The sequence below is a fragment of the Aegilops tauschii genome, chromosome 3, assembly GCF_002575655.3.
Source record: "Aegilops tauschii subsp. strangulata cultivar AL8/78 chromosome 3, Aet v6.0, whole genome shotgun sequence".
NCBI classification, from domain to species: Eukaryota; Viridiplantae; Streptophyta; class Magnoliopsida; order Poales; family Poaceae; genus Aegilops; species Aegilops tauschii.
Genome location: NC_053037.3, coordinates 21,144,244 through 21,170,160, shown reverse-complemented (window position 1 = coordinate 21,170,160; position 25,917 = coordinate 21,144,244).

Sequence of the window (25,917 nt, the reverse complement as noted above, 5' to 3'; positions counted from 1 at the left end):
AAAACAGAATGAGCTTACCATTGAATTTGATATGCTAGATATCAAATCTGAAACTGTACATTGATACGTCCAGTTTGCATCATGTTTTCTTGCTGTTATTTATAATGTTTTTATCCATAATAATGCTTTTTGGAGTAATTCTAATGCTTTTATCTCATAATTTTCAAGGTACACACTAAGAGGGAGATTTCCGGCAGCTGGAAATCTGGACCTGAAAAAGCTATGTCAGGCTACCTATTCTGCACAACTCCAAACAAGCTGAAACTTCACGGAGATTTTTTATGGAATATTTAAGAATTATTGGAGCAAATAACTACCTGAGGGGGCCCACCAGGTGGGCACAACCCACCTGGGCGCCAGGGAGCCCAGGCGCGCCCTGGTGGGTCGTGCCCTCCTCGGCGTGCCAGGGAGCCCAGGCGCGCCCTAGTGGGTTGTGCCCTCCTCGGCCCACCTCCGGTGCCCATCTTATGGTATATAAGTCATTTTTACCTAGAAAAATTAAGGAGAAGGTTTTCGGGACAGAGCGCCGCCGTCTCGAGGCGGAACTTGGGCAGGAGCACTTTTTCCCTTCGGCGGATCGATTCCGCTGGGGGAACTTCCCTCCAGGAGGGAGAAATCATCATCATCATCATCACCAACAACTCTCCCATCTTGGGGAGGGCAATCTCCATCAACATGTTCAACAACATCATCTCATCTCAAACCCTAGTTCATCTCTTGTGTTCAATCTTCTTACCGGAACCATAGATTGGTGCTTGTGGGTGACTAGTAGTGTTGATTACATCTTGTAGTTGATTGCTATATGGTTTATTTGGTTGAAGATTATATGTTCATATCCATTATGCTATTTAATACCCCTCTGATCATGAAACTATTTATTATTTGTGAGTAGTTACTTCTGTTCTTGAGGTCACGGGAGAAATCATGTTGCAAGTAATCATGTGAATTTGATATGTGTTCGATATTTTGATAGTATGTATGTTGTTATTCCCATAGTGGTGTCATGTGAACGTCGACTACATGACACTTCACCATATTTGGGCCTAAGGGAATGAATTGTGGAGTAGCAAATAGATGATGGGTTATGAGAGTGACAGAAGCTTAAACCCCAGTTTCTGCGCTATTCCGTAAGGGACCGATTGGATCCATAAGTTTAATGCTATGGTTAGAATTTATTCTTAATACTTTACTCGTAGTTGCGAATGCTTGCGGGAGGGTTAATCATAAGTAGGAGTTTTTTTCAAGTAAGAATAGCACCTAAGCACCGGTCCACCCACATATCAAATAAGTAGCGAACACAAATCGAACCAACATGATGAAAGTGACTAGGTGAAATTCCCGTGTACCCTCAAGAACGCTTTGCTTATCATAAGAGACCATTTTGTCATGTACTTTGCCTCAAAAGGATTGGGGTACCTTGCTGCATACTTATTGCTACTATTGTTACTTGCTCGTTATAAATTATCTTGCTATCAAACTACTCTGCTACTTACAATTTTAGCACTTGCAGACATTACCTTACTGAAAACTACTTGTCATTTCCTTCTGCTCCTCGTTGGGTTCGACACTCTTACTTATCGAAAAGAGCTAGCATTGATCCCCTATACTTGTGGGTCATCAAGGCTATTTTCTGGCGCCATTGCCGCGGAGTGAAGTGCCTTTGGTAAGTGGAATTTGGTAAGGAAACATTTATATAGTGTGCTGAAATTTATTGTCACTTGTCACTATGGAAAACAATCCTTTGAGGGGTTTGTTCGGGGTATCTTCACCTTGTCCGGAACCACAATTATTTACCCCTCAACCTACTGCAACTACTGAAAATATTGAATATGAAATTCCTTCGGGTATGATAGAACAACTGCTAGCTAATCCTTATGTAGGAGATGGAACAGAACATCCTGATATGCACTTGATATATGTAACAAATTTGTGGACTATTTAAGCTTGCAGGTTTACCCGGAGATGAGGAGATGAAAACGGTTTTCTCTTTATCTTTGAAGGGAAAAGCATTGGCATGGTAAAAGCTATACGATGATATTGGATCATGGAATTGGAATCGTTTGAAATTGGAGTTCCACCAAAAAAATTATCCTATGCATCTAGTTCATCGTGATTGGAATTATGTATATAATTTTTGGCCTCGTGAAGGAGAAAGTATCGCTCTAGCTTGGGGGAGGCTTAAATCAATGTTATATTCATGCCCCAATCATGACCTCTCAAGAGAAATTATTATTCCGAACTTTTATGATCAAACCATGCTTGATACTTCTTGTGCTGGTTCTTTTATGAATAATACTATTGAATTCCGGTGGGATCTTTTGGAAAGAATTAAATGCAACTCTGAAGATTGGGAACTCGACGAAGGTAAAGAGTCAGTTACTAAACTTAAGTATGATTGTCTTAAATCTTTTATGGACACCGATGCTTTTCAAAAGTTTAGCACTAAATATGGACTTGACTCTGAGATAGTAGCCTCTTTTTCTGAATCATTTGATACTCATGTTGAACTCCCTAAAGAGAAGTGGTTTAAATATCACCCACCTATTAAAGAAGAAATTAAAGAACCGGTACTTGTTAAAGAAGAAACTATAATTTATAATATTGATCCAGTTGTCCCTTCTGCTTATATTGAGAAACCACCTTTTCCTGTTAGGATAAAGGAACCTGCTAAAGTTTCAACTGTGGTTAACAAAAGCTATATTAGAACACCCAAACCTGATGAACAAATTAAAGTAGAACCTAGCAGTGCTATGGTTAAAGATCTCTTGGAAGAAGATATTGATGGGCATGTTATTTACTTCTATGAAGAAGCTGCTAGAATTGCTAAACCTGATAAAAGGGATAAACATAGACCTGTTGTAGGCATGCCTGTCATTTCAGTTAAAATAGGAGATCACTGTTATCATGGTTTATGTGACATGGGTGCTAGTGTGAGTGCTACTCCTTACACTTTATATCAAGAAATTCTGAAAGACATAGCACCTACTAAGATAGAAGAAATAGATGTTGCTATTAAACTTGCTAATAGGGACACTATATCACCAATTGGGATTGTTAGAGATGTTGAAGTCTTGTGTGGGAAAATAAAATACCTTATTGATTTTCTTGTTCTTGGTTCCCCACAAGATGACTTTTGTCCCATTATCTTTGGTAGACCTTTCTTGAACACAGTTAATGCTAAGATAGATTGTAAGAAACAAACTGTGGGTGTTAGCTTTGGTGATGAGTCTCATGAGTTTAATTTTTCCAAGTTTAATAGAAAACTTCATGAAAAAGAATTGCCTAGTAAAGATGAATTAATTAGTCTTGCTACTATTGTTGTGCCACCCACTGATCCTTTAGAACAACATTTGCTAGACCATGAAAATGATTTACATATGCATGAAAGAAATGAAATAGATAGGATTTTCTTTGAACAACGTCCTCTACTTAAACACAATTTTCCTATTGAAACTCTAGGGGGTCCACCTGCACCTAAAGGTGATCATGTGTTTGAATTAAAACAATTGCTAGACACTCTGAAATATGCTTATCTGGATGAAAAGAAAATATATCATGTTATTATCAGTGCTAACCTTTCAGAACATGAAGAAGAAAGATTATTGAAAGTTCTAAGGAAGCACCGAGCTGCATTAGTCCCACTCTATGTCACCACAAAATTAATATGGAACCTGATGCTAAACCTGTTGTTGATCACCAATATCGGTTAAATCCGAAGATGAAAGAGGTGGTAAGAACCGAAATACTAAAACTTCTGGAAGCTGGTATAATCTATCCCATAGCTGATAGTAGATGGGTAAGTCCTGTTCATTGTCTCCCTAAGAAAGGAGGTATTACTGTTGTTCCTAATGATAAGAATGAACTTATTCCACAAAGAATTATTACAGGCTATAGAATGGTAATTGATTTTAGAAAATTAAATAAAGCAACTAGAAAAGATCATTACCCTTTGCCTTTTATTGATCAAATGCTTGAAAGATTATCTAAGCACACACACTTTTTCTTCCTTGATGGATATTCTGGCTTTTCACAAATACCTGTTTCTCAACCTGATCAAGAAAAGACCACTTTTACTTGTCCTTTTGGAACCTATGCTTATAGACATATGCCTTTTGGTTTATGTAATGCACCTGCTACCTTTCAAAGATGTATGACTGCTATATTCTCAGACTTTTGTGAAAAGATTGTTGAGGTTTTCATTGATGACTTCTCTGTTTATGGGAAGTCTTTTGATGATTGTTTAAGCAATCTTGATCGAGTTTTGCAGAGATGTGAACAAACAAATCTTGTCTTGAATTGGGAGATGTGCCACTTTATGGTTAATGAAGGCATTGTCTTGGGTCATAAAATCTATCAAAGAGGTATTGAAGTGGACCAAGCTAAGGTTGATGCAATTGAGAAAATGCCATGGCCTAAAGATATAAAAGGTATTCGTAGTTTCCTAGGTCATGCTGGTTTCTATAGGAGATTTATCAAAGACTTTTCTAAAATTTCTAAGCCTCTTACTAATCTTTTGCAAAAGGATATTCCTTTTGTTTTTGATGATGATTGTTTAGAAGCCTTTGAAACACTCAAGAAAACCTTAATTTCTGCACCTATTGTTCAACCACCTGATTGGAACTTGCCTTTTCAAATTATGTGTGATGCTAGTGATTATGTTGTTGGTGCTGTTCTAGGACAAAGAGGACAAAGAGTTGATAAGAAATTAAATGTTATCCATTATGCTAGTAAAACTCTAGACAGTGCTCAAAGAAATTATGCTACTACTGAAAAAGAATTCTTAGCAGTGGTGTTTGCTTGTGATTAATTTAGACCTTATATTGTTGATTCCAAAGTAACTATTCACACAGACCATGCTGCTATTAAATATGTTATGGAAAAGAAAGATGCTAAACCTAGACTTATTTGTTGGGTTCTCTTGTTACAAGAATTTGATTTACATATCATTGATATAAAAGGAGCTAAGAACCCCGTAGCTGATAACTTGTCTAGGCTCGAAAATGTGCTTGATGACCCACTTCCTATTGATGATAGTTTTCCTCATGAACAATTAGCTGCAATAAATGTTGCTAATAGTAGTCCTTGGTATGCTGACTATGCTAATTACATTGTTGCTAAATATTTACCACGTACCTTTACATACCAACAAAAGAAAAAATTCCTCTATGATTTAAGACATTACTTTTGGAATGACCCACATCTTTATAAAGAAGGAGTAGATGGTATTATTAGACGTTGTGTAACTGAGCATGAACAGGGACAAATCCTATGGAAATGTCACTCCGAGGCTTATGGAGGGCATCCTGCTGGAGATAGAACTGCTCATAAGATATTGCAGTGTGGATTTTGTTGGCCTACTCTCTTCAAGGATGCCCAGAAGTACGTCTCATCTTGTGATGAATGTCAAAGAATAGGTAATATCGGTAAGTGTCAAGAAATGCCTATGAATTATTCACTTGCTGTTGAACCATTTGATGTTTGGGGATTTGATTACATGTGACCTTTTCCTTCCTCTAATGGGTATACACATATTTTGGTTGTTGTTGATCATGTTACTAAATGGGTAGATGCTATTACAACCAGTAGTGCTGATCACAACACCTCTATTAAAATGCTTAAGGAAGTTATTTTCCCAAGGTTTGGAGTCCCTAGATATTTAATGACTGGTGGTGGTTCACACTTTATTCATGGTGCTTTCCGTAAAATGCTTGCCAAGTATGATGTTAACCATAGAATTGCATCACCCTATCATCCTCAGTCTAGTGGTCAAGTTAAACTTAGCAATAGAGAAATAAAATTAATTTTGCAAAAGACTGTTAATAGGTCCAGAAAGAATTGGTCTAAGAAATTAGATGATGCACTTTGGGCTTATAGAACAATATATAAAAATCCTATGGGTATATCTCCTTATAAAATGGTTTATGGAAAAACTTGTCATTTGCCTCTTGAGTTTGAACAGAAATCATATTGGGTAGTTAAAGAGCTCAACTATGATTTCAAGCTTGCTGGTGAAAAGTGGTTATTTGATATTAGTTCATTAGATGAACGGAGAACCCAAGCTTATGAAAATGCAAAATTATTCAAAGAGAAAGTTAAAAGATGGCATGACAAAAGAATCCAAAAGCGTGAGTTTAAAGTCGGAGAATATGTTCTTTTGTACAACTCTCATTTTAGATTCTTTGCAGGAAAGCACCTCTCAAAATGGGAAGGCCCATATGTCATCGAGGAGGTTTATTGGTCTGGAGCCATCAAAATAAATAATTCCGAAGGTACTAACCCGAAGGTTGTCAATGGACAACGAATAAAGCATTATATCTCAGGTACGCCTATTAATGTTGAAAGTAATATTATCCAAACTTTGACACCGGAAGAACACATAAAAGAGTCCTTCCGGAACACTCCAGAATCGTGAAAATAAGGAGGTACGAAATACGATAAGTAAACGGACTCCGAAAAATCTGCAAAAATATTTTTTATCAGTTTTGGAGTATTTTAGAATTTTGGAAATAAAGAAACTCCAAGGAAGCGTCCCCTGGTAGGCACAAGACACTAGGGTGTGCAAGGCATGCCTAGCGCGCCCTGGTGGGTTGTGCCCACCTGGGACACCTTTCGTACTCCGTTTTTCTTCGGTATACTTGTCCTCCAAGATAAAAAATCTATATATACTTCCCGAACCTGTTAACCACTGTATCATGAAGAAATCCTCTGTTCTCTTTTTCCCTTGCTGTTTTCTGTCGGATCCCATCTACCATGGCTGGTTCGAGCTCCTCCAAGGACAAGTTCTTCAAGAACGTCATCAACCCATATCTGCGGGAGGTGGTGCAGCACCCTCAGGTCATTGAGATGCATGAGGGGGTGCTTCACCTTCGCGATGTGCCCTGTCCCAAGGGGACGGGAACCGTGGAGGCTAGGCTTGAAGCTATGGAGCAAGATGTCATCCGGTGCAAGGGGATGGTGGAGCGTGGACTCCATGCCAATCACCTAATGATCACGGACCTCTCCCGTGATCTCAAGGTGGATGGCCAGCCCATGAAGGACATCATCTTCACCCTCAATGAGCAAATCAACTTCTTCCAAAGCCAGATCTATGACCTCCAGAACCAAGTCTTTGAATATGAGGCGAGGTTTAAAGGTATGAGTTTGGCTGCTAGTTGCAGGACCCGTGAGACTCACTCTTCCTCTTATGATGGTGGACCACTGCCATGGAAATCTGAGGACAAGACCTCTTCTTCATCACCACCACCATCTTCTTCACCACCAAAAGAGAACTGAGTATCGGGTATGGGCACTCCCCTTGGCTTCCGCCAAGCTTGGGGGAGGTGCCCCGGTATCGTATCATCCCACTATCTTTTTTCTTTTATTTATCTTAGTTCAATCTTTTTGCTTTCGATGAAATAAAGTTTAGTTCGATCCTTTCTTCTTTGAGAGGTTGCTTAGTGATCTATCATTGTAATCATGTGCAAGTTATATAATAAAGTTTAGTTTGAGTTTTTGCTTTCTTTACTTTCATGTTGCAAATAAAGAAAAGAAATAAAGAAAAGAAAAAGAGAAAGGAAATAAATAAAAGAAAGGAAATAAATCAATAAGATCATTTACTGATCCTATGGTAGCTGATGGCACCACATAAGGAAAAGTATAAGTAGGAAATTTTATTAGAGATTGACAAACATAGCATTAGTCAATGATGCAACTCATGAAAGAGTTAATAAGGGAAGAGAAGATCCACATATAAATATACTATCCTAGAAACCTTTTGTGATTGTGAGCCCTCATCAAAATATTATATGCCAAAATTGTTGACGTTGGACATGGAAGACAACTTAATGGTTTATGTTTGTTTATATTCACATATAAGTCATATTGTCATAGATCCTTTAACATGTGATGCTTGCCCCTATCTTTGCTACCCAAAAATTCCGCACTAAGTAGAGATACTACTTGTGCATCCAAAAACCCTTAAACCCAAATCTTTTTCAAGTGTCCACTATACCTACCTAGGGATTGAACAAGATCCCTCAAGTAAGTTGTCATCGGTGGAAAAAGGCAATAAAAATTGCTTCTAAATATGTGAGATCATTTAGTGTAAGAGAAAATTGAGCGTTGTACGAACTTGGATGACAAAGAATAAAAGTGACAGACTACATAATAAAGGTTGTCATCTTAAGGGGCAATACAATGTGACTTTCTCTTGCACTAAGGGATTGAGCATGCAAACAAATAAGTGCATGGCAACCTCTGCTTCCCTCTACGAAGGGCCTATCCTTTACTTTTATGTATTTACTTTTATGCAAAGAGTCAAAGTTTTCCTTCTGTTCCTTTTTATTTTTCTCCTTTGGCAAGCATCATGTGGTGAGGAAAGATCTAGGCACATATGTCCAGTTGAATATAGATAGCATGAGTTATTATTGTTGACATCACCCTTGAGGTGAGTATGTTGGGAGGCGAAACAGTAAGCCCCTATCTTTCTGATTGTCCGGTTGAAACGTTTTGCTCATGTGTACACGGTGAGTGTTAGCAATCATAGAAGACTATATGATGGTTGAGTATGTGGACTTGCCTAAAGGCTCCGACACGTGGCTCTTCCTGAAGAGAGATGATGAATTGTAGTTGCAAAGTTGACTGAGAACATAGTTTGTTAGTTTCTAATAGAGGTTTTCTTTATACTTCGATTGTGTGATGAACTGCTACTTATTCATGAGAAGGGTATGATGAAAGTTCTATGATAAAAGTCTTATGTTTAATTTTGTTGCTGTAATAATAATCAACATGATGCTTCTATGTCCGTATTTTGTTTTTATCGACACCTCTCTCTCAAAGCATGTCGGCATGTTTTTCGATTTTGGTTTTCGCTTGAGGACAAGTGAGGTCTAAGCTTGGGAGAGTTGATACGTCCATTTTGCATCATGTTTTCTTGTTGTTATTTATAATGTTTTTATTCATAATAATGCTTTTTGGAGTAATTCTAATGCCTTTTCTCTCATAATTTGCAAGGTACACACAAAGAGGGAGAATTCTGGCAGCTGGAAATCTGGACCTGAAAAAGCTACGTCGGGCTACCTATTCTGCACAACTCCAAACAAGCTGAAACTTCACAGAGATTTTTTATGGAATATTTAAGAATTATTGGAGCAAATAACTACCAGAGGGGGCCCACCTGGTGGGCACAACCCACCTGGGCGCACCAAGGAGCCCAGGCGCGCCCTGGTGGGTTGTGCCCTCCTCGGCCCACCTCCGGTGTCCATCTTCTGATATATAAGTCATTTTTACCTAGAAAAATTAAGGAGAAGGCTTTCGGGATGGAGCGCCGTTGTATTGAGGCGGAACTTGGGCAGGAGCAATTTTGCCCTCCGGCGGAGCGATTCCGCCGGGGGAACTTCCCTCCCGGAGGGGGAAATAATCGTCATCATCATCAACAACAACTCTCCCATCTTCGGGAGGGCAATCTCCATCAACATCTTCAACAACACCATCTCATCTCAAACCCTAGTTCATCTCTTGTGTTCAATCTTGTTACCGGAACCATAGATTGGTGCTTGTGGGTGACTAGTAGTGTTGATTACATCTTGTAGTTGATTACTATATGGTTTATTTGGTGGAAGATTATATGTTCAGATCCATTATGCTATTTAATACCCCTCTGATCATGAACATGTTTATCATTTGTGAGTAGTTACTTTTGTTCTTGAGGTCACGGGAGAAATCATGTTGCAAGTAATCATGTGAATTTGACATGTGTTCCAAATTTTGATAGTATGTATGTTGTTATTCACTTAGTGGTGTCATGTGAATGTCGACTACATGACACTTCACCATATTTGGGCCTAAGGGAATGCATTGTGGAGTAGCAAATAGATGATGGGTTGTGAGAGTGACAGAAGCTTAAACCCCAGTTTATGCGCTATTCCGTAAGGGACCGATAGGATCCATAAGTTTAGTGCTATGGTTAGACTTTGTTCTTAATACTTTTCTCGTAGTTGAGGATGCTTGAGGGAGGGTTAATCATAAGTAGGAGTTTTGTTCAAGTAAGAACAACACCTAAGCACCGGTGCACCCACATATCAAATTATCAAAGTAACGAACACAAATCGAACCAACATGATGAAAGTGACTACATGAAATTCCCGTGTACCCTCAAGAACGTTTTGCTTATCATAAGAGACCGTTTTGGCCTGTCCTTTGCCTCAAAAGGATTGGGCTACCTTGCTGCATACTTATTGCTACTATCATTACTTTCTCGTTACAAATTATCTTGCTATCAAACTACTCTGCTACTTACGATTTTAGCACTTGCAGACATTACCTTACTGAAAACTGCTTGTCATTTCCTTCTGCTCCCTGTTGGGTTCGACACTCTTACTTATCGAAAAGAGCTACAATTGATCCCCTATACTTGTGGGTCATCACACATCTGTTTGATGTTGAGAATGTCAGGATGCAGAACATCCTTAAAGAACTTCAGGCCATTTGGCTGAAGGAAGAGACCAAAGCTAGACAGAGATCCAGAGACAGAGAGATTCTTGAAGGAGATAGGAATACTAAGTACTCTAATGCAGTAGCTAATCATAGGAGGAGAAAAACCCTGATTCATGCTCTTGATGGTCCAGATGGTACCACAACTGTCATCAATGAGATGACAAAAATAGCTTCTGATTTTTATAAAGATTTGTTCAGAAAAGAGGATAGACAGGGCTTCACTCTAAGTCAGGATTTCTTCTCCCCAGATGAGAAAATCTATGATGACAAAAATGAATCCCTTCAAGCCCCTTTTACTGAGGAAGAAGTAAAAGAGGCCATATTTGGTTCATACTCTGATGGTGCTCCTGGACCTGATGGCCTCTCATTCCTCTTCCTACAGGAATTTTGGGAAATCATTAAACATGATGTAATGGCATTGTTTGAGGATTTCCACTCTGGTAATTTAGACATTTATAGGCTTAACTTTGCCATGATTACTCTTATTCCAAAAGAGGAAGATGCCACCAGCATGAAAAAGTTTAGGCCAATTAGTGTGTTGAACTGCATTTTTAATTTCTTCACTAAAGTGCTAACTAATAGACTTGCTATCATTATGAATTTCCTGACCTCTAATAACCAGTCAGCTTTCATCAAGGGGAGGTTCATTCTGGAAAGTGTGGTGACTGCCCATGAGGTCTTGCACTCCACTTACCACTCTGATAGCCCAGGCCTGGTGCTTAAACTAGATTATGAGAAGGCCTTTGATAAAGTTAATTTAGACTTCTTGATGGAAATCCTTCAAAAAAGGAACTTTGGTCATGTATGGATCAAATCGATCCATCAAATCACTCATATGGGGTCAGTAGGTGTTAAGGTGAATGGAGTAGAGAGTAACTTCTTTGTAACTAATAAAGGATTAAGACAGGGGGACCCTGCCTCACCCCTGCTCTTTAATCTAGTTGTAGATGTTTTGACCAGAATGCTTGTTAAAGCATCCTCTCATAACTTAATTAAAGGGCTGGGTTCTGATCTCACCCCAGGGGGGGGGGTCATCTGCTTGTAGTATGCAGATGATACCATCCTATTCATGGATGATGATAAGAGCAAAGCATCTAATCTTAAGAAGATCTTAACCTATTTTGAGAAAGTCTCAGGTATGAGAATTAACTATACTAAAAGTGAGCTGATCCCTTTAGGTGTAGAGGATGGGGATGTAGCTTCCTTTGCTGATATCTTTGGGTGTACTGTAGGTACTTCTCCCATAAAATACCTGGGAATCCCATTGCATTATGATAAGCTTAGAAGAGAGGACATCAAACCACTTATAGATAAAATCTTGAAAAGGATGGCTGGATGGAGGCGGAAGCTACTATCTTATTCGGCTAGGCTTACTCTTGTAAAAGCTTGCTTAGCTAGTACTCCAGTCTATCCTTCTTCAAGTTCCCAAAATGGGCCCTAGACTTAATTAATAGTAAACTGGCACATTGTCTGTGGAGTGATTTTGAGGGGAACAGAAAACTCCATCTAGCTAATTGGCACCTGGTCTGCATGAAAAAAGAGCATGGAGGCGTAGGTGTCCCAAACATCAAAGATGTTAATCTTTGCTTGCTAGGAAGCTGGGTTAAGGGATATGCTCAAGACAATGGGAAGATCTGGAAAACTATTATAGATAACAAATATATTAGGAATGCCCCCAATATATTTGCTAGCAGACCACAGGCACCCTCAAAATTTTGTTAAGGTGTAATGTGGGCCTCTAAAGCCTTGAAGTTTGGCTATAGATGGAAAATAGGGAGTTGGAGAAAAAACAGATTCTGGGAAGATATATGGTTTGGGACCTCACCCCTTTCTGTGCAGTTTTGGCATTTGTATTCTATCTGTCATCAACAATGTGTGACAGTGTCCGATGTTTGGGATGGGGAGAGTATCAAGCTAACATTTAGGAGAGCTTTTACACGTGGTATGATGGAGGATTGGTACTGCCTCAAGCAAATCATTAGAGAGACTCCTCTCTCTGATGAGGATGATGCTATGATCTGGCAATATGAATCAAAAGGGGAATATACCTCCAGCCCTCTCTATGCTATTATAAACTTTAGGGGGGTGCAGCCTGTCTACATTCCATCTATTTGGTCTATAGTTGTACCGCCCAGAGTACAAGTTTTCCTGTGGTTACTAGCTCACAATAAGCTGATGACCAAGGATAACTTGCTCAAAAGAGGGATAGAAAAACCTCCAGAATGGGTATTCTGCTCTGAGCAAGGAACAGTAGATCACTTGTTCTTCGAATGTGTGGTTGCTAGGAAACTCTGGAGTGATATTTCAAATTTCTTTTCTGTTGATTTAGGAGCAAACTACCTCTCCATTGCCAGGTTTTGGCCGGCTAACAAGAAACATACAGCTATGAATCCTTTTGTGGCTTGTCTCTTGTGGAGCTTGTGGAAAACTAGGAATAACCAAGTGTTTAATAACGCTATCTGGTCTGACTTGAAGCAGATATGGTGGCAAGTCTGGAGGACGCTCAAAAGATGGATGATACTGTACAAAGGGGAGTCGCTGGAGAGGATGCATAAAATCTCACTCTGGATATACAACATCCTTGACGCGCCCTTCCAGTTGACAGTGGGGTGATTGGGAGAGAGGTTGACACTGAAGGTGTCTCGCAAACCTCTAAGCTCGCCAATCTGTCGCTGAGGGCGGTGGGAGATCTTCGGATAGAGAGCAGCCAGGCTACTGCCCGGCCTCAAGATGCTCCATTGAAGAAATCTGTTCAGACCACATCAAGCCCAGTTACACCTTTGGAGCTTCCTGGCTCACCGACCCAACCGCTCAAGAAGATGAGGAGTGATGTCCTGGAGCAAGTAAAGATGGCGAGCCTGATGCTGGTCACGAAAGACAAAGCAAGATGGCCGGGTTGCGTTGGCCCTGGTGAAGGTGTTGTTTCAGAGATGCTGCCCTGAGAGTAGTGAAATCTAGGAGAGTTTTATCTAATGTAATATAAAGTTTTAAGTAGTTTGGCTGGAGGCCAAGGCGATCACTTTTCTCTAATTTTTATGATGGTTGTGAACCTGGAACATGCTCGTTTGGAGTGTGATGTAAGACTACTTGGTTTCATTTGCTAATGGAACCGGGGGAATCCCCTAATGCTCTAAAAAAATAATCAAGTGAAAGAAAGCATTGCCGAATCTCAGATATCTCTGTTTTCATTGTGCGGTGTCTTCGCCTTTCAGTTTCCTCACAAACCGGGCAGCAGGATAGATGTTTTTTGCTTGTTGGCAAATCATCTATTGCTTGGAACAGAGCTCTACGCAGTCTTGCACTGAGTTAGCATATTTGCTGAACATACCAGCTGCTAAAACCGTATATAGACTAGTAGAGTATTATTTAGCTGACAGTTTCCCCCAAAAGAAGAACTGTTCATTTATTATGTTTCATCACTGGTATGACATAATCAGTAACACACATCTTATTTCACGGAATGCGCGAGAAAGTCACCCATATGTGCATGCATTGGAATTTTGACAATAAGATGAGGTTAAAGCAGATACCCCCTAGACAAAGCTTCTGCCAACAAATTAGAGAATAAAGTGACAGATTGTAGGTTTGCAACTCACTCTGTTTTTCCAGATAATGAACAACTCACTCTGTTATATCGTTGTAAGTTTTGAAACAAAAAAAAGGAATGTTCTTCGAACAAAAAGGACCCTACCTTCTTGCTGTTCACTTTCTTTTTCAGTTTGCTTTCCACAAATCTATCTTGTTAACAGCCGCAGTTTTAGTTCTCAGGAAAGGGAAGTGCAGATCTGCCCATGAATCATATTTCTGCTGCATTTTCATTTTTGTATGCATATAAATGTGTTGGTCCAATAGTACACTCTGAAAGTTAATCAACTTTCTACCAACTTCTTCCTTCAAACTCTTGCCCCGTGTATAGCCATTGTCGAAGAGGAACACAAAGCATATAGAACAAATATCTACATTGCAATTTCCATATGTAAACACACATCAATTTCATGTGCTAGGCATTGTACTTGTACTTAGAGTGTCAATTGGCAAGTTCATGGTCAGTGACCAACTAAGCACCAAGATAACAGATTCTCAATTGTGCAGCCAATATACCACTATCACCATGTCACCTACTACACTATACTCTCACATTTGAGATATATGTGCTACCTAGGTACTGTGAAACATTACGAATTCATCTGCTGATTACTCACCTGCATAGAGTAGCCAAGGAATCTTCTTCCAGTATCAATTCCTTCAAAAGAAACACATTTATTCACCCTATGTTAGTGCAGCATGCACTTCGGCACGTCATTATAACATCACCACAGTAAAGTGGCTCAGGAATGGTTTCCAAGGTATCCTTGATCCGTTAGAAGCCAGAACAACGGAAGATTTCTTCGAATCGGTGCAACAAAGCTCAAAATAAAAATACCCAAATCCAAAAACCCTAACCTTAACTAATAAAAGAGGAGAAATCTTACAAAGTACTCCATGTCCATGAAGTTGTTGCCCATGTTGATGTCCTCATCAGTGCTCTCATCTCCATCCTTCCACAACGGCATGGTCACCGGGGACAAGGACTATGGTCGTCGGTGTCGTCGAGCGAGCTCGGAGAGATAAAGGACAGCGAAGGAGAGAGTAAGAGCGAGGAAGAGAGAGTGACCCAACTTGGGTCGTTTTGACCAGGTCGGGACCCTAACGGTTGTGCGCGGGCACGCCATCTGTCGACGTCTAACGTCGCCCTGACGAGTGGGCATAGCTTGTCATAAACCACATTGGAACTTTAAGATTCGTCAGCTTGGGTTTTCTGAAACATCATACCGATAAAGTGGTAGGTTTTAGTAAATTTTCAAAAAGTGGTAGTTTTTCCGAACCTAGCCGGAATTATGGTGTTTTATGCTATTTACTCATTTTTTGCACACAGCTGATGAATGAACTTTTTTTTCGAACCATCCAGAAGAACTGCATGTGTATTTATATTAAAGGTAGGTGGAAAAGTAAACGACCACAGTACAGCAAAAATAAAAAATAAAACCCACAAACAACCACACACGGCCCAAAACCACCAGTACTACCACACGGCAACCCAATAAATGAACTCTCTAATGCAACTAGAAGCGACTGCAGCTTGCTACAGCCCACTGTCTAGCATCAGCTTCAATTTGCTCGATGATACTTTGAAGTGGCGTGAAGCTGGTGAATGGACCCTTGTAGTTGAATAGTCTGTCATGGAAGTCCACAACCACAGAACAGTCTGACATTGATGGTTCATTATTGATGGATGGTCCAGATAGTTAGTAGTAGGACTCGCAACAAGCAGAGCTTTTAAACGGGTACCTTATTACAAAGAACTTTTATGATGACAAAGTTCTGTACTATGCCCAAGACTCCCCTCTATATAACCTACCGGGTCCATGCCCGTCATATAAAACAATATCTTAAGATTATATCTCATCCACCCATTCCCATGACCAATCCCCCTCCCCACCCGTCACACACCTAAAACAAAATCTTCCACCCGCTAGGGTCCCAGACACCAGCACCCAACATCTCCTCCAAAGATGTTGTATGGTACTTGGAAGTCGAAATCTAGACCAGTTATCCCTAATTTTCCTGGTGGATCAATCGAAACATTGTATTTCGTAAAGCCCAATAAAATGCCAATGAATTTCTTTTTATAGGACTAGGAAGCATGGGGAAGTCTACATCATCATTGACTGACAAAGTATGAGCAACATAAACATGTCCTCATGCGAAAAATGAATATCACGTGTCAGGGTCACAAAACTTGGTTACTTCTTGAGTTTGTGGGGTTGACACCCACATGTCTTCTTTTTTGGCTCACAATTATTCTTTAAAAATTTGAGCAAGTGAAAATTTAGTATAGCTCAACTATTAAAAGAAACTAGTATATAGCCTGCTCCTGGTTGGTAGTTGACCGTCCATTTTTTATGGCCAATGGCAGGTCTTGTGACTTTGCATTATATTATGAGTTTACAAGAGAAAAGTCTGAAGCCTTAAGGCGGACCAAAAGAAAAAAGAAAAATAACATATTTACACAGTTGAATGCATCGAAGTATCCAAGTATGTTAAGTCAAACCTGACTAGGAAGTCACCATATCAACAGTTGAAGAGTGATTTTGGAAGATTACTTGGTTTCGTTCGTTTCAGATGTTCCAGACGAAGCAGAGTGCAACAGCTGCCTTGTTCTTCTGCCTGTAGGCAAAACTTACCCACCAGGTTGTTGTTGAAGTAAACCGCAACGTGGGTTGACGCTGAATGTTAGGAAGCATGATGTACAGATCAGATGAGCAGCAGTCGTATGATTACAGAGGGAGCAGGTGTCATTGTGTTCACATGATCGCGCACGGAGACCATCAACAGTTGGCAGTCTATTTTGAGCCCCGTAGCCATGCAAAAAAATCTATTTCCCCTTCCACCTTTGATTTAAAATGGCATTCAACTCTGACTTCACAATGGTTCCGATGAATTGGGCATCATAAGTAGTGGCGGCATCATGAGCACTGGCCATTGTGTACTCCACTACGCGCTACAAAATTCAGGCAGTATTATTTACTTAACCACCCACAGTTATAACGTCAATATGTTGTTTCCTTCGTGAATTTTTGTACTGTTCCCTTTTTGATCGAAACCAAGAAAAATAGTACTATTAACCATACTTTTTATACTACGATCACAAGAAAACATAGGTACCCAAAGCAAGTAAAGGGAGCAAAAGCCAAGAGTTGGATCCCTTGCGGGAACCCGCTCCTACTCCCGCGAGCGTCCGGGAGGAAACCCTAGCGCCGCCGCCTCCACCCTCCTCCTCCTCTCCCGCCTCAGCTCCCTCGCCGCCGCCTGGGGGCGCAAGCGGGTGAAGCCCGTGGTCGCCGGTGGAGGCGGGGCCCCTTTGTCTCCCCGCGTGGGGGATGCGGCGTGTGCCAAATCTCGTGTGCTGGGATGCAGCGCTCGATGTCGAGCGCGGCGGCACTCCGGAATGGGCCAGTGATGGCGGCGTGGCGTTGGCCGACATGCGGCATGGTGGTGGTGCAGGTCAGCGGGTGGCGTCAGCGGCGGATGCTTCGCAACAGTGCCTCGGAGCCGCTCTGGCGCTGCGGCTCGCGGGCGGCCCATCTTGTCGTGGATCTGGTGGTGGGGGGCGGCGCGGCAGCGGTGGAGGTGAGCTACCCCGTCCAGTTGGGCCCTTGCGGTTGGACGGTGGCGCTCAGCGCAGGAGGGCCTCCCTAGTGGGGCTCCCTTGGCTGCGGCGGCGGCGGTTCTGCCCTTCCTCTCTCCTCCTCGGCATCTGGCAGTGGTCAGTGCTCTCTTGCTGGTCCGGGCCTCGGCTTCGGGGGCGAAACATGTGGTTTCGGTGGGGCTGGTAGGAGGGTCGGGTGCGCCGTCACGTGCTCCGTCGCCATCACAGGGGTGTCGGTCGTGGCCGTGTTCCGCTCCTGCTCCTCCCCCTTCCGCCGGCCGTTGTCTGGTCACGGTTCCTCTCGAGGTAGGGTGTTCCAGAGGTGGTTGGGGACGTGGATCTGGTCAAAGTCCTGGCCTTTGGTGGCTCTCGGGGTGGTCTGGCGGTGGGAGTCGTGTTGGTCATGGGCGGATGGCACGGCTCGGAGGCGGGCGAGAAACCATGGCCGCTCGGGCGGCATGGCTGCAGGTGGTTGGCGGACAGGGGATGCGGCGGACGGGTTGAAGCACCGGAGTACATCACTTGCCCAGTCCATGCACTGGTCGACGGTGACGGCGTCCGCGGACGTCATGTTCCTCCTTGCATGCTCCATCGTGGTGCTCCCACTCCTCCCGTCTAGCTCCAGGTGAAAACTTGATCTTCGGATCGGACGTTGGCAACGTTTCATGGTCGTGCCCTTCTTGGAGGCATCGTCTTGGAGTCCTCGGTCCAGCGTTGTCTGTCGCACATCTTCACGGACAATCGCTCATCTTGGTGATGGTCTCCGTCGGCTCTAAGCGGATCTTTTTGCACATCAAGTCACTAGTAGAAAACAGGGCTTTGGTTGGGGCCTGGCCAGCCCATTAGTCCCGGTTCTGTCACGAACCGGAACCCATGGGGGGCATACGTCCCGGTTCGTGCGCCCAGGGGGGCGGCCAGGCCTCGGGAGGCATTTGTCCCGGTTCGTGTAGACACATTTGTCCCGGTTCTAGGCACGAACCGGGACCAATGGTCCTCGCTCCTGGCCCACAGCCATTGGTCCCGGTTCGTGCCTAGAACCGGGACAGAAGGGGGGCCTTTAGTCCCGGTTCCAGCCACGAACCGGAACCAATGAGGTGGCTATATATACCCCATCGCCGCGGCAGAGCACTCCACAGTGCTATGTTTTTTCTGGCCGGCGAGGGGAGAGCTTTGTGGTGCTCTAGCTGACCTCCTATGCACATGAGGTGTTCGATGAAATGCCCGAGCCACACTAGTTAAGCTTTCTCCTCTCGAAACTCGACCTCCGAGCCCCATTTCCCCCGAGATTTGTCTAGGTTTAGCGGTCCGTCACGTCCCGTCCCCGTCTTCACCGCCGTCGATCGCCCGCGCCGATCTCGTCGCCGGCACCACCGTGGTGAGCCTCTTATTCTTATCTTCTTTCTGAAAAAAAAATCTTACTTTAGATAGATACTTGTCTAATTTTCTTACTTTTATTATTGCTTGTTATTATATAGTGCAATGGTTTTGGTATCCGCTCCCGTCGTCCCTCGTCCCGTCTATGATTCGGATGTGGTATATATTATCTTTTATAACTATTTGGTTCATTTATTGTTTATGACAATTATGCCGACCAACGTGACATAGATTTTATTTATCTAGGAGGTATGCGAACCGGAAATTCCAACCGACCCTATTGTCGAGAGGTTAAATTTAGTTCAAGAAGAAAACAATTACTTGAAGGAAAAAATTGAGGAAGAGAAGATGATATTGGAGTTGCATGTTGTGGATGTCGTCGATGATCACAAGATCAAGATGGATGCAATGCGGTTGAAGATTAGAAAGATTAGAAAATATGCCATTCATACCGAGGCTTGGTTTCATTATGCCGTTGGATCAATTGTTACCTTGGTTGTGATTATGATCGCATTTGTTGTTGCATTGAAAGGTTTTACATAGTTTCAATGTAAGGTTTAGTTAGATGCTCTGGAGAGCTATATGTTGTTCAATGAGAACTATGTATGTACTTTGGTTTTAATGTGATGATGAACTTCTATTAATTTGGTCACTTATCTATCCATGTGAATCTGTAATGGTTTTTGACACACATAATTATATATAATGCACGCAGATGAACCGGCAATGGATGTACGGTGACAGACACACCTCCGAGTACATTAAGGGCCCGCATAATTTTCTCGAAGTGGCTGAGGCAAACAAGCAGAATGGTTTTATGTGTTGTCCAAGCCCTAATTGTGGGAATACGAAGTCTTACTCTGACCGGAAAATCCTTCACACCCACCTACTTTATAAGGGTTTCATGCCATACTATAATGTTTGGACGAAGCACGGAGAAATAGGGGTTATGATGGAAGACAACAAAGAAGAAGAGGACGATGACAACTATGTGCCCCCTGAATACGGTGATGATGCAACAGGGGAAGCTGCTTAAGATCAAGAGGAACCAGACGATGTGCCCGATGATGATGATCTCTGTCGGGTCATTGCTGATGCAAGGACACAGTGCGAAAATCAAAAGGAGAAGCTGAAGTTCGATCGCATGTTAGAGGATCACAGAAAAGGGTTGTACCCCAATTGCGAAGATGGCAACACAAAGCTCGGTACCGTACTTGAATTGCTGCAGTGGAAGGCAGAGAAAGCTGTGCCTGACAAAGGATTTGAGAAGCTACTGAAAATATTGAAGAAGAAGCTTCCAAACGATAACGAATTTCCCGACAGTACGTACGCAGCAAAGAAGGTCGTATGCCCTCTAGGATTGGAGGTGCAGAAGATACATGCATGCCCTAATGACTGCATCCTCTACCGTTGTGCGTACGAGGATTTGAACGCATGCCCCGTATGCGGTGCATTGCTGTATAAGATCATACGTGATGATCCTGGTGATGTTGACGGCGAGCCCCCAGGAAGAGGGTTCCTGCGAAGGTGATGTGGTATGCTCCTATAATACCACGGTTGAAACATCTGTTCAGAAACGAAGAGCATGCCAAGTTGATGTGATGGCACAGAGAGGACCGTAAGAAAGACGGGAAGTTGAGAGCACCCGCTGACGGGTCGCAGTGGAGAAAAATCGAGAGAAAGTATTGGGCTGAGTTTGCAGGTGACCCAAGGAACATATGGTTTGGTTTAAGCGCGGACGGCATTAATCCTTTTGGGGAGCAGAGCAGCAATCACAACACCTGGCCCATGACTCTATGTATGTATAACCTTCCTCCTTGGATGTGCATGAAGCGGAAGTTCATTATGATGCCAGTTCTCATCCAAGGCCCTAAGCAACCCGGCAACGACATTGATGTGTACCTAAGGCCATTAGTTGAAGAACTTTTACAGCTGTGGAATGGAAACGGTGTACGTGTGTGGGATGAGCACAAACAGGAGGAATTTAACCTGCACGCGTTGCTATTTGTAACCATCAACGATTGGCCCGCTCTCAGTAACCTTTCAGGATAGACAAACAAGGGATACCACGCATGCACGCACTGTTTAGCTGACACCGAAAGTATATACCTGGACAAATGCAGGAAGAATGTGTACCTGGGCCATCGTCGATTTCTTCCGACCAACCATCAATGTCGAAAGAAAGGCAAGCATTTCAAAGGCGAGGCAGATCACCAGAAGAAGCCCGCCATGCGTACCGGTGATCACGTACTTGCGATGGTCAATGATTTACACGTAATCTTTGGAAAGGGTCCCGGCGGACCATCTGTTCCGAATGACACTGAGGGACGCGCACCCATGTGGAAGAAGAAATCTATATTTTGGGACCTACCCTACTGGAAAGACCTAGAGGTCCGCTCTTCAATCGACGTGATGCACGTGACGAAGAACCTTTGCGTGAACCTCCTAGGCTTCTTGGGCGTGTATGGGAAGACAACAGATACACCAGAGGCACAGGAGGGCCTGCAACGTTTGCACGAAAAAGACGGCATGCCTCCAAAGCAGTATGAAGGTCCTGCTAGCTACGCTCTTACCAAAGAAGAGAAGAAAATCTTCTTTGAATGCCTGCTCAGTATGAAGGCCCTGTCTGGCTTCTTGTCGAATATAAAGGGAATAATAAATATGCCAGAGAAAAAGTTCCAGAACCTAAAGTCTCATGACTGCCACGTGATTATGACGCAACTGCTTCCGGTTACATTGAGGGGGCTTCTACCGGAAAACGTCCGATTAGCCATTGTGAAGCTATGTGCATTGCTCAATGCAATCTCTCAGAAGGTGATCGATCCAGAAATTATGCCAAGGCTAAGGAGTGATGTGGCGCAATGTTTTGTCAGTTTCGAGCTGGTGTTCCCACCATCCTTCTTCAATATCATGACGCACATCCTAGTTCATCTAGTCGACGAGATTGTCATTCTGGGCCCCATATTTCTACACAATATGTTCCCCTTTGAGAGGTTCATGGGAGTTCTAAAGAAATATGTTTGTAACCGCGCTAGGCCAGAAGGAAGCATCTCCATGCGCCATAAAACACATGATGTCATTGGGTTTTGTGTTGACTTCATTCCTGGCCTTAAGAAGATAGGTCTCCCTAAATCGCGGTATGAGGGGAGACCGACTGGAAAAGGCACGCTTGGAGGGGACTCAATAATATGCAGGGACGGGCATTCTTGGTCTCAAGCACACTACACAGTTCTACAGAACTCTACCTTGGTGACCCCGTATGTCGATGAACACAAGAACAGTCTGCGCTCCAAACACCCGGAGCAGTGTGACGACTGGATTACATGTGAACACATCAGGACTTTCAGCAGTTGGTTGGAAACACGTCTCAGAGGTGACAACACTATTTGTGATGAGTTGTACTCGTTGTCCAGGGGACCATCTTCGACTGTATTGACTTACAAAGGATACGAGATAAATGGGAATACGTTTTACACAATCGCCCAAGATCAAAAGAGCACCAACCAAAACAGTGGTGTCCGCTTTGATGTAGCAACCAAGAGGGGAAAGGACACATATTATGGTTACATAGTGGGCATATGGGAACTTGACTACGGACATGATTTTAAGGTCCCTTTGTTTAAGTGCAAATGGGTCAATCTTTCAGGAGGCGGGGTACAGGTAGACCCACAGTACGGAATGACAACAGTGGATCTGAACAATCTTGGGTACACTGACGAACAGTTCGTCCTAGCCAATGATGTGGCGCATGTTTTCTATGTGAAGGACATGTCTACCAAACCGAGAAAAAGAAAAGATAAGGAAGAGAATACATCATACGATGAGCCAAAGCGCCACATAGTTCTTTCAGGAAAATGAGACATCGTGGGAGTGGAGGGCAAGACAGACATGTCTGAAGATTATGAAAAGTTTCATGAAATTCCTCCCTTCAAAGTCAAGGCTGACCCAAGCACCCTGTTAAACGATGAAGATTATCCATGGTTACGGCACAATAAGCAAAGGACACAAGCGAAGAAAAAGTGAAGACTTTCTCTCCACAACTATTATGATGATGCCTTTGATCTAGAATATCACTGCAGTTACATGTGAAGAAATAAAATGCCTTTTTTAACAGATGAGTTTTTGTCTGAAACCCTGATACTTCGAAAGAGATTGTCCATTTTGTACACGAAGTGCATCCAATTTTTGCCGTAACCCTGTCAACTTTTTAGCAGATGCTATGTGGGTGAAATTATGATACCATACCAACTTTCAACCTTTCAGAGTTCATTTGAAATGCTTTTGAAATTTAGGGTCTTATAGCTAAAAAAACCAGTAAATGCATGAAAAATAACAAATGAAGTCAGAAAGGGTTGAAAATTGATGATGTGACTTTGAAAGGTGCATTTTGAACACACAAAAAGTCTGGAGTTCAAAAAAGTTCAAAAAATGAAATCCCTTTGTAACAGATGAGTTTCCGTATGAAACCCTGATACTTCGAAAGAGATTATCCGTTTTATACACGAAGTGCCTCTAGTTTTTGTCGTAACCCTCTCAACTTTTTTGCACATGCTATGTCGGTGAAATGATGATACCATGCCAACTTTCAACCTTTTCAGAGTTCATTTGAAATGCTTTTGAATTTCAGGGTCTTATAGCTCAAAAAAAATCAGTAAATGCATGAAAAATAACAAATGAAGTCAGAAAGGGTTGAAAATTGATGATGTGGCTTTGAATGGTGCAATGCTCAAAATAAAAGAGAGGCGCAATGCTCACCTGCACGTTGCTTAGCTTCAGGCCTTGAGGAAATAGTGTAGACTGCACGGAGCTATGTGTAGTTTTCGTCCGAAACCCTGATAGCTCCGTGCAGTCTACACCACTTCCTCAAGGCCTGAAGCTAAGAAACGTGCAGGTGAGCATTGCGCCTCTCCTTCATATCGTCTCTGCACTCAGGTCTTATAAACCGCTGTGAGTGCCTCTCGCTTGGCGAGGTGGGACTAAAAAACAGCTGCAGAAAGAATCAATTAAAAAACTCTATTACCGGTTCATGCCACGAACCGGTACTAAAGGTGATCGTGGGGAGCCTTAGAACCGGTACTAAATGAAATGCCTTTGTAACAGCCTTTGAACCGGTACTAAAGGAATCAACTAAAAAACTTTTATAAACCTCTAGTATTATTGAAACTAAAATTATATAAAATTTATGCAACTAAAATTATCAAAGTATTTCATGTTCAAAACATTAAAAGCAAAAAAGAATTTTCATAAAATCAATAAAAAAAGGAAAAAGGAAAATAAAATAAATAAGTAGAAACAAAATAAACTTTAATGAAACTCTAATAGAAAAAAGAATGAACTAGAAAACTTTAATGAAACTCTAATAGCAAAAGGAATCAACTAAAAAGTTTTATAAACCTCTAGTATTATTGAAACTAAAATTATATTAAATTTATGCAACTAAAATTATCAAAGCATTTTCTGTTCAAAACATTATAAGCAAAAAGAAAATAAAATAAATAAGTAGAAACAAAATAAAATAAATAAGTAGAAACAAAATAAAATAAATAAGTAGACAAAATAAAATAAATGAGTAGAAACAAAATAAACTTTAATAAATAAGTAGAAACAAAATAAAATAAAATAAAATAGCAATAGTAAGTATTTTGTTGTCAGTAGAAACAAAATAAAATAAATAAAGCAACAAAAAACAAAAAAAAGTGCCACCTGCTAGGCCACCACGGCCTGAATACGACTAGAAACCCAATCATGGGCCAGGATTCAGGGCCGCAACAGGCCCAGTAGGCCCACATGCACACAGTGACAGGTTAGGCCCGAAAGCCTGCAATTGAGAGGAGCTCGAGAGGGTGGGCGCAGCAGCGCTTATAAACCACTCTCGAGCTCTCTCAGCTAGCGAGGTGGGACTAAACTTTTGACGCGGGCAGCACAAGGCCTTTGGTCCCGGTTGGTGCAACCAACCGGGACTAAAGGGGTGCATTGGTCCCGGTTTGTGGCAACAACCGGGACCAATGCCCCCCTTTAGTCCCGGTTGGTGCTACCAACCGGGACTAAAGGTGTGCATTGGTCCCGGTTGGTGCCACGAACCGGGACCAATGGCTTTGCTATATAAGCAACACTTAGCGTTTTTCATTTTCATCTCTGCAGTTGCCCCGCCCCAACGACGCCGCCAGGCTGCCCGAGCTCGCCCCGTCGACGTCGTCGCCGCCCCCGTCGCCGCGCCCTGCTCCGTCGCCACCCGCGCATCGCACCGTCACCACCCCGCGCCGCCCCGACACCGTCGCCGTCACCTCCCCGCGCCGCCCTGACGCCATCACTGCCCCGCGCCACCGCTGCCACGCCGCCGCCGCCGCGCCGCCCATGGTCCGATGGCCTTCCGATGTTTTTTTTTCATATATGTGATGATGTTGATATGATGTTTTTTTCATATGATGTTCATATGATGTTTTTTGTGCATATGTTGTTTTTTTCATATAATGTTTTTTTCATATATGTATTTTTTTATTTAGGTTGTTAATTAGTAGATATCGATTTTAGGTTATTGCATTTTAGGTTAGTGTAGAGGAAAAAGTAAAATAAGGAAAAGGAAGAAAAGAGGAAGAAGGAAGAAGGAAGAAGAAGAAGAAAAATAAGGAGTGGAAAAAGGAAAATAAGAGGAGGAAGAAGGAGAAGAAGAGGAGAGGAAGAACAGGAGAAATAAATAAGAAGAGAAAAAAAGAAGAAGAAAAAGAGGAGAAGAAGAAAAAATTGAATTATTCTATTTTTTCTTCTTCTCCTCTATTCCTTTCTTCTTCTCCTCTTTTTTTCTTCTTTTTTTTCTTCTTTTTTTCTTCGATCTTCTCCTCTATTCCTTTCTTCTTCTCCTCTTTTTTCTTCTTCGATTTTTT